The sequence below is a fragment of the Chlorocebus sabaeus genome, chromosome 6 (genome assembly GCF_047675955.1).
Source record: "Chlorocebus sabaeus isolate Y175 chromosome 6, mChlSab1.0.hap1, whole genome shotgun sequence".
Classification (NCBI taxonomy): Eukaryota; Metazoa; Chordata; class Mammalia; order Primates; family Cercopithecidae; genus Chlorocebus; species Chlorocebus sabaeus.
Genome location: NC_132909.1, coordinates 14,020,472 through 14,035,831, shown reverse-complemented (window position 1 = coordinate 14,035,831; position 15,360 = coordinate 14,020,472). Strand labels below are relative to the sequence as shown.

General features: G+C 44.0%; 1 protein-coding gene across 4 annotated transcripts in view; it reads right to left on the bottom strand.

Moving 5' to 3' along the window:
- LYPD5 (LY6/PLAUR domain containing 5) overlaps positions 1-15,360 on the bottom strand; it is a 34,206-nt gene extending 18,846 nt beyond the window's left edge. For 2 of the 4 annotated variants that reach the window (XR_012093148.1, XM_073016343.1), the window contains exon 1: positions 15,178-15,360. The gene's annotated coding sequence lies outside the window, so the exon portion shown is untranslated. Of the gene's footprint in view, positions 1-5,988; positions 6,380-15,177 lie in introns of those variants that run through there. The other 2 variants (XR_012093150.1, XR_012093149.1) reach the window with 2 other exon arrangements.

Here is a 15,360-nt window from a genome sequence, read left to right as displayed (position 1 = left end):
TCCTGACCTCAGGTGATCCACCTGCCTTGGCCTCCCAAAGTTCTGGGATTACAGGCGTGAGCCACCATGCCTGGTCAGGACTTGTAGATTTAAACATAGAATTCAACAATTCCAGTCTGGTAGAGTAAATAATTAGATGAAAATATGAACTGCAATATGAAATACTAAATACAATGTGCTGGCACCATTAGGGACTTTAAAAAAATGTTCTGCATATCAGGTGGAAGAGCAGCTCATTGTTTAGAAGCACAGGCTATTTTAAATGACATAAAATCAACAGGTTTTTCCATTTCAAAACCAATGTCTCCTTAGTATATGGAAGTAGAATGGTAGCTACCAACCCTTTTGGAACAAGACACTTTACTGCCATCTGCTGGAACATAATTGCAATAAATTGTAAATCACTTTTGCAGCTGGCAATAGAATACACAACACACAATAATTTTCAAAAAGTTGTTTTCAAAATACTAAAGATGTCTGTGAAATGAATAGCACCTCCTTAGGTGTAGTGCTCTTGTGCAGTGCCCAACATGAACAACTGCACATGGTGACAGTAGAATCATGGCATCTGCAAAATAAAATCCGTTTTATTTTTTCCTTTCCAATCTTTATGCCTTTTTTTCTTTTTCTTGCCTTATTGTATAGGCTAGAACTCCCAGTACATAATTGAATATAATTAATGGGAGTAAAAATGCTTGTCTTGCTACTGATGTTGTTATATAGTTGTGTGTTTTTTTGAGACAGGGTCTTGCTCTGTTACCCAGGCTGGAGTGCACTGGCATAATCATGGGTTACTGCAGCTTCAACCTGCTGGGCTCAAGTGATCCTCCCTCCTCAGCCTCTTGAGTAGCTGGGACCACAGTTGTGTGCCACTATGCCTGACTAATTTTGCTAATTTTTTCCTTCCTTCCTTCCTTCCTTCCTTCCTTCCTTCCTTCCTTCCTTCCTTCCTTCCTTCCCTCCCTCCCTCCTTCCTTCCTTCCTTCCTTCCTCTTTCCTTCTTTTCCCTCTTTTCTTTCTTTCTTTTCTCTTTCTTTCTTTCTTTCTTTCTTTCTTTCTTTCTTTCTCTCTCTCTCTCTCTCTCTCTCTCTCTCTCTCTCTCTCTCTCTCTCTCTCTCTCTCTTTCTTTCTTTCTTTGTCTTTCTTTCTCTCTGTCTCTCTCTCTCTTCCCTTCTCTTTCTGTCTTTATCTTTCTTTCTTTCTTTCTTTCTTTTTGGACAGAGTCTCGCTCTGTTGCCCAGCTGGAGTGCAGTGATCTTGGTTCACTGCAACCTCTGCCTCCCAAGTTCAAGCAATTCTCGTGCCTCAGTCTCCCGAGTAGCTGGGACTACAGGTGCATGCCACCACACTCCACTAGTTTTTGTATTTTTAGCAGAGACAGGGTTTCATCATGTCACCAGACATGAGCCACTGGGCCTGACCTGATCTTTTATTTCTCACAGAGATGGAGTCTTGGCCGGGCACGGTGGCTCACGCATGTAATCCTAGCACTTTGGGAGGCCAGGGCAGGTGGATCACCTGAGGTCGGGAGTTCGCGACCAGCCTGACCAACATGGAGAAACCTCGTCTCTGCTAAAAATACAAAATTAGCTGGGTACGGTGGCGCATGCCTGTAATCCTACCTACTTGGGAGGCTGAGACAGGAGAATTGCTTGAACTCGGGAGGCGGAGGTTGCAATGAGCCGAGATCGTGCCACTGCACTCCAGCCTGGGCAACAAGAGTGAAACTCCATCTCAAAAACAAACAAGCAAACAAGGCCGGGCGTGGTGGCTCACGCCTGTAAACCCAGCACTTTGGGAGGCCGAGACGGGCGGATCACGAGGTCAGGAGATCGAGACCATCCTGGCTAACACGGTGAAACCCCGTCTCTATTAAAAATACAAAAAAATTAGCCAGGCGTAATGGCGGGCGCCTGTAGTCCCAGCTACTCGGGAGGCTGAGGCAGGAGAATGGCGTGAACCCAGGAGGCAGAGCTTGCAGTGAACCGAGATCATGCCATCGCACTCCAGCCTGGGCGACTGAGCAAGACTCCGTCTCAAAAAAAAAAAAAGTTCATAAAGAATTATTAAATATCCTTATTTTTATTTTATTTACAGCGAACAAGGCTCTAAATAAAAGGTGAGAGGTGAATATTTTTAATCAACTTGATGTAAGCAATGTTTCACAGATTAACTTTGAAATATAAATGACATGTGGCTGGGTGCCATGGCTCATGCCTATAATCCCAGCACTTGGGAGGCTGAGGCAGGAGTATTGCTTGAGCCCAGGAGCTTGAGGGAAAAAAAAAAAGGATAACATGGAATAGTTGAGAAATGTGACATCATGAACATAAAGGCGGTTTTTCTAAATTTTATTGTAAACAAATGTAAAGGTGTGAAAGTGTTGAAAAATTAGCTCACTGGCTGGGTGCAGTGGCTCATGCCTGTAATCCCAGCACTTTGGAAGGCCAAGGTGGGCAGATCAGCTGAGGTCAGGAGTTCAAGACCAGCCTGGCCAACATGGCAAAACGCTGTCTCTACTAAAAATACAAAAATTAGCCAGATATGGTGGTGGGCGCCTATAATTCCAGCTACTTGGGAGGCAGAGGCAGGAGAATCACTTGGACCCGGAAGGCAGAGGTTGTAGTGAGCAGAGATCGTGCCACTGCACTCTACTAGATTGGGTACTCAGTAGTGGCGGTAACTTGATTAGCTTTGGTGAGTGGGAGCCTCTGCGTGGTGCCCTCCCGCAGTAATGAGTTTATGCAAGATCTGGGTGTTAAAGAGTCTGGAACCTCCACCGTCTCTCTCTTGCTCTGTCTTTTGCCATGTGACACACCTGTTCCCCCTTTGTCTTCCACCATGATTGTAAGCTTCCTGAGGCCTCACCAGAAGCAGATGCTGGCGCTATACTTCTTGTACAGTCTGCAAAACTGTGAGCCAAATAACTTTCTTTCCTTATAAATTACCCAGGCTCAGGTATTCCTTTATAGCAATGCAAAATGGACTAACATACAGGCATAGCTTTCATCCTTGCCACCATGGCCGCTCTGTTCATGAGACCATTGAACCAGCATGGGACTGGCTGAGGAGATGGACAAACTTACTTTCATGGGATGAATCATCACTGTTGTTAAGAGCCTTCTTTGTGGAGGATTATTGTTCTTATTTATTTACTTTTTAAGACACAGTTTCACTCTGTTGCTCAGGCTGGAGTGCAGTGGTGCAATCTTGGCTCACTGCAACCTCCGCCTCCTGTGTTCAAGTGATTCTCTTGTCTCAGTCTCTTGAGTAGCTGGGATTACAGGTGCACACCACCATGCCCGGCTAATTTTTGTATTTTTAGCAGAGATAGGGTTTCACCATGTTGGCCAGGCTGGTCTCGAACTCCTGACCTCAAGTGATTTGCCTGCATCAGCCTCCCAAAGTTCTGGGATTACAGGCATGAGCCACTGCGCCCAGCCAAGGATTATTTTTTGTAGGCATCAGGATGAGACACATACATGTACGCTTTTTGTGTGTATGCCCATGAATTTCCCCACATACTTCTTCCTAGACCTACTTGCCCCTGAGCTTCCAGTCTCATTCCTTACAAGATTCTGACCAAATAGAAAGCCATGGGCCATTTCCCAGGAGCCCATGTATATCTGCACATTGGGCCACATCTCACTCCAATTTAAGTGCAGCGGCCAGGTGTGGTGGCTCAGCCTGTAATCCCAGCACTTTGTGAGCCTGAGGCGGGAGGATAGCTCGAGCCCAGGAGTTCACAATCAATCTGGGCAACATAGGGAGACTCCACCTCTACAAAACATTTAAAACAAATTAGCTGGTGTAGTGGTGCACACCTGTAGTCCCAGCTACTGGGGAGACTGAAATGAAAAAATCACTTGAACCCAAGAGATTGAGGCTGCAGTGAGCTATGATCCTACCACTGCACTCCAGCCTGGGTAACAGAGAAAGACCTATCTCTAAGACACACAAACAGATGAAGTGAAGATCTCCAATCACACCTCTGTACACCAGGATTTACCTTCACCACTGCCTGTAGGACCCACCTCTGAGTAGTGGTCCTATAATACGATAATTCAGGTTCAGCTTCCAAAATATATCAGTCATACTGATCCATCTGTGAGCCAGACCTTTTCTTCCTTAATTTTCTTTTTTTTTTCTTTTTTTTTTTTTTTGAGACAGAGTCTTGCTCTGTCGCCCGGGCTGGAGTGCAGTGACCTGATCTCGGCTCACTGCAAGCTCCGCCTCCTGGGTTCACGCCATTCTCCTGCCTCAGCCTCCCGAGTAGCTGGGACTACAGGCGCCTGCCACCTCGCCCGGCTAGTTTTTTGTATTTTTTAGTAGAGACGGGGTTTCACCGTGTTAGCCAGGATGGTCTCAATCTCCTGACCTCGTGATCCACCTGTCTCAGCCTCCCAAAGTGCTGGGATTACAGGCTTGAGCCACTGCGCCCGGCCTTCTTCCTTAATTTTCTACAGTAAAATCTTCATATGATGTCATGAATGTGAATTAAAGGAACAACATAGCTGCAACCAAGGCCAATGACATGAGAGTCTGAGCTGTCTGTGTAACTCTTTTGTGCCATCTAGATCTCTTACAATGAATTACTACTGTGCCAAAATGACACTGTGATTCAGTGGGTTAGATACCCAACTCATGACAGGTAGTTTTAGTCATATAGATACTTGATGTCCCTTGGTCAAAATCACAGACTCTATTAGTACTCAGCAGCTGGTTTTCAAATTGAAAGCACTTATATGCTGCATAATAATTGGACTTACTTCAGAACCTTACGGGTTGTAATTTTGCTTTTGTATCTTGCCAGAGACTCCACATAACAGCTCCAACCATCACAGATAGAGCTGACACCATCGAAGCTGCTGATTCATGTGGCTCAGGGACAGAGAGATTGCATCACAGGCTTTACCTGCTGTAGAGCTCTCACCTGCTTTGAAACTCAGCAGCCTTCGAGTTTATCTGAAAAATGAGTCAGAACAATATTCCAGGCCAGGCATGATGGCTCACACCTGTAATTCTAGTACTTTGGGAGGCCAAAGTGGGGGGATTGCTTGAAGCCGGAGTTTGAGGTCAGCCTGGGCAATAGAGTGAGAACCTATTTCTAAAAAAAAAAAAGAAAGAAAAAGCAGTTTGAGACCAGTGTGGAACACAGGGAGACCCCTTCCCCACAAAAAATTTAAAAACTAGCTGGGCACGGTGGCATGTGCCTGTAGTCCCAGTTACTCAGGAGGCTGAGGTGGGAGGATCTACCTGAGCCAGGGAGGTCAAGGTTGCAGTGAGCTGTGATCGTGCCACTGCACTCCAGCCTGGGCAATAGAGCGAGAATGAAATGTCTAAAATGTCTAAAATGAAAACAAAACCAAAAACCAGCTATAAAAGACACCTAGAACTATTTAAAAAAGAGAAAAAAAGAACACTATTCTGAAGTGTGATTTATATATGTATCATATAAATCTATATATTATACATATACACACATCTATACACACCCATCTATTATTTTAATTTTAATTTAATTTAATTTTATTTTATTTTTTGAGACAGAGTTTCACTTTGTCACCCAGGCTGGAGTGCAGTGGTGTGATCTCAGCTCACTGCAATCTCTACTTCCTGACTTCAAGCGATTTCCCTGCCTCAGCCTCCTGAGTAGCTGGGACTAAGGGAATGTACCACCATACCTAATTTTTGTATTTTTAGTAGAGAGGGGGTTTCGCCACATTGGCCAGGCTTGTCTCGAACTCCTAACCTCAAGTGATCCATCCGCCTTGACCTCCCAAACTACTGGGATTCCAGGCGTGAGCCACCATGCCCCACTCCATCCATCCATCCATCCATCCATCCATCCATCCATCCATCCATCCATCCATCTATCTATCTATCATCTATCATATATCTATCACTTGCAAATGTCAAAGATCCCTACCAAATTATGTGCCTCTTTATCAGTTTAGGAAGTGGGAGTTGTAATAACTTATTCTTTACCTTAAGGGAGATATTATGGATGTCCCAGATGATTGGACTTCTGAAATCTTCACTGATGTGGTAAGTTAGTGAACTTTCATGAGGTTTATCTCCCTCTTTCTGTCACTCATTTGCATTACTATGGTTTCTACAGTGATTGCCACTTCCTGACCACCAGGTCCAGTTAGATGATGTTATTGGTGGAATGAACCAGTGCTATGTTCTTCAGAATGTAAAGATGATCAAGGCCTCTGTGGACTACAACATAATGGAGATTAGGAGGGTTATCAGGAACCTGGGGCAAGATAGTGCTGCAGTCCTTACCATGCACACATGAATGGCTTTTGATTCTCCTAAATGTCAGAGATCAAGTAAAATACATTTGTCAGATCACTAAGCACATACTAAGAACCAAAAACTAGGTTGGTCAACTCCAGTAAAAATGTCACATCTGACATAGCAGCTGAAATTGGAGCTGCTATTTGTTTAGTCACTATAAATTAGCTTTGGCCACATAATCAGTGATATGGTTTGACTGTGTCCCCACTCAAGTCTCATCTTGAATTGTAGCTCCCATAATTCCCACATGTTGTGGGAGGGACCCGGTGGGAGATAACTGAATCATGGGGTGGGGGATTCCCCCACGCTGTTCTCATGATAGTGAATAAGTATCATGAGAGCTGATGGTTTTATAAGGGGAAACCCTTTTTGCTTGGCTATCACTCTGTCTTTGCTGGCCGCCATGTAAGACATCCCTTTGCTCTCTCTTGCTCTTCTGCCATGATTGTGAGGCCTCCCCAGGCATGTGAAACTATGAGTCCATTAAACCTGTTTTTCTTTATCAGTTACCCAGTCTCGGGTATGTCTTTATCAGCGGTGTGAAAAAGAACTAATACAATCAGTAACCCCAAAACTTAGAGGCTTGAAATTACAAATATTATTTCTCACAATTCTGGGGGCTTTATGAGCATTTCTTTTGCTCTGGGCTGGTTTGGCTGCAGCTGGATGGTATAGTCAGGCCTCACTCAAATTTCTAATGGTTGGTTGGTTATTGTCAGGCGGGTGGGTATGAGGATAACTTGGCGTTATGTTTCTCATCATCCCTCAGTCTAGTTCAGGCTTGCTTGAACTCATGGGAGCTGGGTTCAAAATGCAACAAGAAAGCGATTTCCATTCAGTGAGCATTTTTCAAACCTCTATACATGTCACATTTACTAATGTCTCCAAGAAAATCAAACGTACATGCCCAGATTCAAGGAGTGGAGAAACTGACTCCACCTTTGAAGGGAAGACCTGCAAAGTCATGTTGCAAAGAATATACACACAGGAATGGGAAGAATTTGTGGATTTTTTTTTCAATCTACCACATCCACTAGCTTCAGTCATGCAGGTTTTTTGCAGGGGCCAAATGAAACGAATGGGGATATGATAGGGACAAAGAATCCTGCATCCTCTTACATTTGATGATGATGCAATCTCTGTAATTCCTCCCACAACACAGTATTGAGTTTGAAGGGTTTCCATTTGGCCCTTTATACCATAAGGACTCTTTTTTTTTTTTTTTTTTTTTTTGAGACGGAGTCTTACTCTGTCGCCAGGCTGGAGTGCAGTGGCGTGATCTCAGCTCACTGCAATCTCTGCCTCCTGGGTTCAAGCTATTCCCCTGCCTCAGCCTCCCAAGTAGCTTGGATTACAGGTGTGCACCACCACACTTGACTAATTTTTTGTATTTTTAGTAGAGACGAGGTTTCACCTTTTTGGCCAGGATGGTCTCAATCTCCTGGCCACGTGATCCACCCGCGCCTGGCCCGTAAAGACTCTTAGTTCACAAGTTAGGAAGCCACTATAATAGGTTCTACCAGAAGATGAGCATATCTATCCCAAATATATGTTAAAGGGTAGAGGAAAACAACCATAGGGTGAGTTCATGGACTCACCAAACTCACTGTGAGATCAGACTTGGGCCAAACGTGGATAAGTAACAAGCTTAAAATCCTATCACAAGGATCTTGAGGGTCTCTCCTGGAAACACTCCTCTTAGCTTACATTCCCTACAGGGAGGACCCTAAGAAGTTTCTGTGCTATTATTTTATCAGCAGGTACAATTCCAGGGAGGCAGGAGTGAGGGAAAAGTATAGTGTGGTAGGGAAGGAGAGAACACTTGTATGAAGGTCTTACTGAGCTGGCCACTGCTTGCTATCAAGTGTAATTGATGTTTAATTTTGTATTTTAAGACCATCTAGCTGAGGAGAAGAAGGGAGGTGAATTCATCCACTGGCTCCTATTACCTATTCATGAAAGGTTTGTCCCACAGACTATTAACTCCACTGTACTTCCAGGTCGCGTGTGAATAGTTCAATGGGTTCTGTAACCTCTCACGCATTAGCATCAACAGGAAAGCCCTAGGGCTTCAGACAAGTGGTGTCCATTGCAGGCATGAGGTCAGGCTCTGTTGCTGCTTGTGCCCATGAAGAGTTGTTCCGAGTTCATGCAGGGATGTTGCTGTAGCAGTGAGTCAAGAGAAACAAGTTTCCAGAGGCCCCAGGCACAGGTGAGGCTGAGAGGATCTGAAGTGACATATACCATGTATCTGAACTCTTTCCTAATTCAACTCCTGCATGCAATTATCTGAGCCTGGTGATGATTAGAATTTAAATTCTAAACTACTGATGCTGTATCATTAATGACAAATTGTCTATTATTAAAAGTTTCTGTCTCCTCTTGTCAATTCTTTAAGTTACAGCTTTCTAGGAAATTGACCATTTCATCTCTTTTCAGATTTATTCTAATTCAAAAAATATTTTCTATTCTTGTGTAGTCTTTTTCTTTCTTAATATTATTTGTGCCTGTTCTCTTTTTTATTCATCTTTTAAAATAATCTATTTTTTAATGAACTCAGAAGTGGATCACTTCAAATAAGCAGTTGTTGGCATTTAGCCTCTATTGTATCAGTGTTTTCTATTTCTTTAACTTGTGCTTATTGCTGACTTCATCCAACTTTCTTTGTGTTTATTGTTATTCTGTTTTCTAACTTCAAGTTGGACATAGCCTTCCTTCTTTTCATTTTTCCCGTCTTCCTTTTCTTTGAGATAGAGTTTGCTCTGGTTGCTCAGGCTGGAACATAATGGCATGGTCTCAGCTCACTGCAACCTCCGCCCCCAGGGTTCAAGCAATTCTCCTGCCTCAGAGTCCTGAGGGGTCTAGGGGATTAGTGATTATTAGTTCTAGTGGGTTACAGTGACCGGTAGAACAGGAGGGACTGGCTTCCTCTTTTTGAAGGTGAACCGGATCTTTTCTGTCCTTTTTCTAAGCAGCCTAAATAACACATAGCCAATAGGCACAATTTTCATTGGCCTCTAACTCATGACCCACTAATCCCCTAGACCCCGCTGGAAAAAAGGAGAACGTGTAACCCTGGAGATCGATGGGTCAGGGTTAACCCCCAAGCTGCCATTTTAGTTCAAGGGGAGGTCCACAGGCGCTCTCCCAAACCAGTGTTTCAAACTTTTTATGATGAGCTGAATCTGCCAGCACCAGAGCTTCCAAAAAAGACAAAGAACTTCTTTCTGCAGTTAGCAGAACGTGTAGCTCATTTCCTCAATGTTACTTTCTGTTATGTATGTGAGGGAACTACTATGGGAGACTGATGACCTTGGGAAGCCTGAGAGTTGGTGCCCACTGATCCAGTTCCTGACACAATTCCAGTTCAGAAGGCCCAAACTAGCAACCTCGGGGTCCTAAAAACTTCAATTATTGGACAATACTGTGTAGCTAGAGAAGGAAAAGACTTCACCATCCCTGTAGGAAAGCTCAGTTGTCTAGGACAGAAGTTGTACAACAGCACAACAAGGACAGTCACTTGGTGGGGTCTAAACCATACTGAAAATAATCCATTTAGTAAATTTTCTAAATTCCAGACTGCCAAGGCTCATCCAGAATCTCATCGAGACTGGATGGCTCCCGCTGGACTATACTAGATATGTGGGCACACAGCCTACACTCAGTTACCTGATCAATGGGCAGGTAGTTGTGTCATTGGCACCATTAAGCCATCCTTTTTTCTACTGCCCATAAAGACAGGTGAGCTCCTAGGTTTCCCTCTCTATGCCTCCCGGGAAAAGAGAAGCACAGTTATATGAAATTGGAAAGATGATGAGTGGCCCCCTGAGAGGGTCATACAGTACTATGGGCTTGCCACATGGGCACAAGACGGCTCACAGGGATACCGAACCCCCATCCACATGCTCAATTGGATCATACGATTGCAGGCCGTCTTACAAATAATCACTAATGAAACTCGTAGAGCTTTGACTGTTTTAGTCCGGCAGGAAACCAAATGAGAAATGCCACCTATCAGAATAGACTGGCCTTAGACTATTTGCTGGCAGCTGAAAGAGAAGTCTGTGGAAAATTTAACTTAACCAATTGCTGTCTACAAATAGATGATTAAGGACAGGTGGTCAAAAATATAGTCAGGGATGGCCAGGCGCGGTGGCTCACTCCTTTGAGTGATCCCAGCACTTTGGGAGGCCGAGATGGGCGGATTATGAGGTAAGGAGATCGAGACCATCCTGGCTAACACGGTGAAACCCTGTCTCTAGTAAAAATACAAAAAAAATTAGCTGGGTGTTGTGGCGGGCGCCTGTGGTCCCAGCTACTCAGGAGGCTGAGGCAGGAGAATGGCGTGAACCCAGGAGGTGGAGCTTGCAGTGAGCCGAGATCACGCCACTGCACTCCAGCCTGGGCGATAGAGCGAGACTTTGTCTCAAAAAAAAAAAAAAAAGCTGGGATTACAGGTGTGAGCCACTGTGCCTGGCTCCAATGACCCTATTTCTAAATAAGGTTATATTATAAAGTCCTGGGGAGTGGTCTTCAACACATGAATTTTGAGGGGACACAATTCAACCCTTAACAATAACCTTTTAAAAAGACGAAGAAAAAACAGAATGAAAAATGAAAAATAAACCCCATATAAGACTTTTGCTTTAGTTTAGGATGTATAATGACACAAAAGACCTTCTACCCTGTTGTGAAAATAAGAAAAATCTGGACAAAATAAAAGTCACACTTTTCTATGAAGTTAGATAGAAGTGGTAGAGGCAAATTAGCCTTAAGGAACTGAATTCCAAGATAAATGAGTCCTTCACAGGGATACAGCTAACATATCTGGGGCTGGACACTTGATCTGTGTATCTCTGATAGGCTGGTTATAGACAGAGAAGTTTTTGTAGGATTAACAAGAAAATAAGTTGATATTTGGATTGTAGTGTGGGCTGGTGGGATAGATCAGATTCTGGATGAGCCCCAGACTTAAACACAGATCACTCAGGCAATCTGTGTTTATGTTGCTCAGGCTGCTTTTGAACTCCTGACCTCAAGTGATCTGCCCACCTTGGCCTCCCAAAGTGCTGGGATTACAGGTGTGAGCCACCACGCCCGGTGTGTTCACCAACTCAGAAGCTTGCTGAACCCCATCATTCAAGGTTTTTATGGAGGTTTCATTATGTAGAAAGGATTGATTATAGCATTGGCCATCGGTGACCGAACTCAATCTCCAGCCCTTCTCCCCTCCCCAAGTTGGAGTTGGGTGAGGCTTAAAGTTCTGACCCTTTGATCATATGGTTGGTTTTTCTGGTGACCAGACTCCAACCCGAAGTTATCCAGGCCCCTCTTATCCCCTCAACATGAGTCATCTCACTAGCATACAAAAGATAGTAAGTTCCAAGCTAAGTTTTAATAGCTTTGCACCAGAACTAGGGCTTAAGACTAAATATATATATATATATATATATTTGGATATATATACAAACACATACACACACACACACACACATATATATATATATATTTGGCTGCCTCACAGTTTGTCATTCTTTCAGAAATAGAAAGCTATTTCCAAATTTAAAAAAATAACAGAATTGTGGGGGAAGACTTTTCTTACAGTCATTAAGTGTGAGCAAATACATTGTACTGTAGATGGAAAATCATTTGACTGGATAACATCTCTAAGTTCTTGACATTCATTAATGCAACTGGACATTTCACCGTCAAGATTTGCTATGAATAGCCTGATTCTGGTAAGATGGGATGAGGAATATGTGCAAACACAGAATACTGTGTGGTACACTGGATACTTAATACCTGTGGTTATATTCTCCCCTTATTCATTGAATATTCAACTAAAATATCACTTTGAATATACAATCCTCACAAAATAGCCAATGAAATACTTAGTAGATGTTATTCATATATAATTACATTTTTTCTTGGTCATTATTATTATTTTAAAAATCTGTAGAGATGGGGTCTCACTGTGTTGCCAAGAGTGGTCTTAAACTCCTGGGCTCCAGTGATTCTCCCACCTTAGCTTCCCAAAGTGCTGGGATTACAGGTGTGAGCCACTGTGCCTGGCCATCTTGGTTATTAATAATCATAATTTTGAATATCATTTAATGTTATGTCATATCCATTTTTTATTAGCCATATAACGTTCCATCCATGGATATAATACAATAATAACTGCTCAGTCTTGTGTCACAGTTATACATGACAAAGCCATACAAACCGCACTCATACTTGTGAAAGTTGATCACAGGAATTGGGTCATTATTGTTATACCCAACTAAAACAGAGTAGAAAAGCCAGAGGGAAAAAGCACTCAGGGCATGTAACATTGCTGCAAGAATGTAATTCTCTGCAAGCCTGGCTGCTGAAGCAGTCCGCTGCAACCGATAACCTGTTTTATCTAACAGCTGCTGAAACAGCCTCCAGTGACTAAGAATAGTTTTACTCACTGCTGTTACTTACCAATCAAAACTTGCCAGCTCCCCCAAATTTTACTAGTGTCAGTGAACTTTCTCAAAGAGCAATACATAACATTTCTCTGTTTCTTTTTTTTTTTCAGATGGAGTCTTGCTCTGCCACCCAGGCTGGAGTACGTTGGTGAAATCTCAGCTCACTGCAACCTCTGCCCCCTGGCTTCAAGCAATTCTTGTGCCTCAGCCTCCCAAGTAGATGGGACTACAGGCATGCACCACCATGCCTGGCTAATTTTTGTATTTTTAGTAGAGATGGGGTTTCACCATATAGCCAGGCTGGTCTCGAACTCCTGACCTCAAGTGATTTGCTCGCCTCTGCCTCCCAAAGTGCTGGGATTACAGGCGTGAGCCACCGCGCCCATCCACATTTCTCTTTTTAAAAATAAAACCTCTAACCTTTTCTTTGTTCTTTGGACATACCAAAGACCCCCTGGTCTGCATGTATACCCCAGTGCAATTCTTTCTACCCAAATAAATTGTTTTAATTTCAGACATTAGTCTATATTTTGACTTTGACATACTAAAAGATACATATTCAGTAAGTCACAAAGCACCTCACATGTCAGTCATAGCCTCATAACCATTCAATCTGTCACAGACATACACCCAGATCCTGTCATATCCACTCTCTCTCTCTCTTTCAAATGTATAATATCTGTCACAAACCACAGAGACATATCTTTGCCCTGATAATCATACAGACACCTACATGTACTCCATGTCTGTAACACACAAATCCACTTCAGACCTGTCACTCGTATGCATGCAATATGTTATATAGTCACAAAGACTCACTCGAGAATTGTCATGTGCAAAGGTACTCACACATAAGTGTGTCAGCATAGTCCCAGAGACACATATGCTGACTAGTCAGATGCTCAAAGACACACACACACACAGAATTCTCTTTCTTACACACACACATACACACACAGAAAGCTAGCCCCGGCTTGCCTAGTCTAAAGATGCCCTCACACATAATATTTGTCAAACTGTGTGTACCATGATTCACACGTACATAAGAACTGTCACATAGTCATGTAAATACATTTTGGCCCTGTCGCTTCCAAAGACACACACAAAACATGCACATACAAAAGTCTTCTACATAACGTCACAGACACATCTGGCCCTGTAACATGCACAGGTGCTAACCTTTCACATACTTTTCATATACTGTCATATCCATACAAGCTACCACCCAACAAACATGCACAATGCCTGTCACACACAGTCACAGAGACATATCCTGACTTGTCACACGCATAGGTCACGCACACACACACTCATACCACATAGTCACAGAGATATACCTGAGACCTGTCACATAGCATAGGACACATTACACCATCATAAAACCCCACTCCAGCTGTCCCTCTACACACAAACCCACACACTTGTGTCACAGTCACAGATTTAACCCAGTCCTGCCATACACCACTTTCTTCTCTTTCACACACACACACAGTTTGTCACAGAGTCACAGAGAAACGCACCTGCTCTGTCATGAGCACACATGCAGTCATGACGACATACCCTGGCCATTTCATGTGCACAGATGCACACACACACACCCCATTCCATGTGTCACACAAGACATCCCAGCCCTGGCATGTGCACTCTCACGCAGATGCAACGTCACCATTCGCGCGGTAGGGCACATCCCTGGCTCTATCACGCACATAATATTGCACACACCCCCTACACCATGTCTGTCACTACCATGGATGGTCCATCACACGCAGCCAGGGAGACGGCCGACCTCGTTTTGCCCACCTCTGTTGGGAAAAGGGCTTGGGGATGCCTGCATAAACTGGCCATAAAAATATGGGACAATAAGTTGTGGAAAGCCACAAGAGGCCTCTGAGGAGGAAAGCCTCCTAATTGCCATTATGTTCCCATGCTCAGAGCAAGACCTGCTCTCTTATCTGTAAACACTGTGTTCAAGGAGAGAGGCACTCCTTTGAAGCACTGGAATGTGGCCAGATACGCCGGCTCCTAGTTAAGACCACTCCCCACAGCTGCTCTCCGGTAAGTTAAAGAATAAATCAGTAGTTAAGTTTACGCTGCGTCAGCACAAAGACCATTTACCTAAACCGTCATTGCTATAGATCAGGTGTATGACACACCGCCCCCCTTTCACCGTTTCACCCCTGAACATCTGCTTCTTAGATCTAAGTGACTGTATTCAATAAATAGTGTGGAGACCAGACCTTGGCGCCTTTGCAGCCTCTAATTTGCTCTAGCTCCCTGGTTCCCACCTTCACGAACTCTTAACCTGTCTCTTCTCATGCCTTTGTCGCCACCGAACTTCGGGTACCCTACGGGTGGTGTTGAGGCTGGTTCCCCACACAACCCTCCCTCAATTCTTTATACCCAGCCACACTGTCACCTTCTTCAGCGGCTCGCATTCACCTCAGTGCCTCTCCCATCCTCACCCGCACTGCCGACAAGAGTAGGAGTTCGCAACGCCCTCTGCGCCTCGCCCTGCTTCGACGTCTCCTTCCGAAGCTACTTGCTTACACGCGGAGCCCAAGAATCACTAGGATGCGCGAAGCGCCTCAGGGGCCCACGC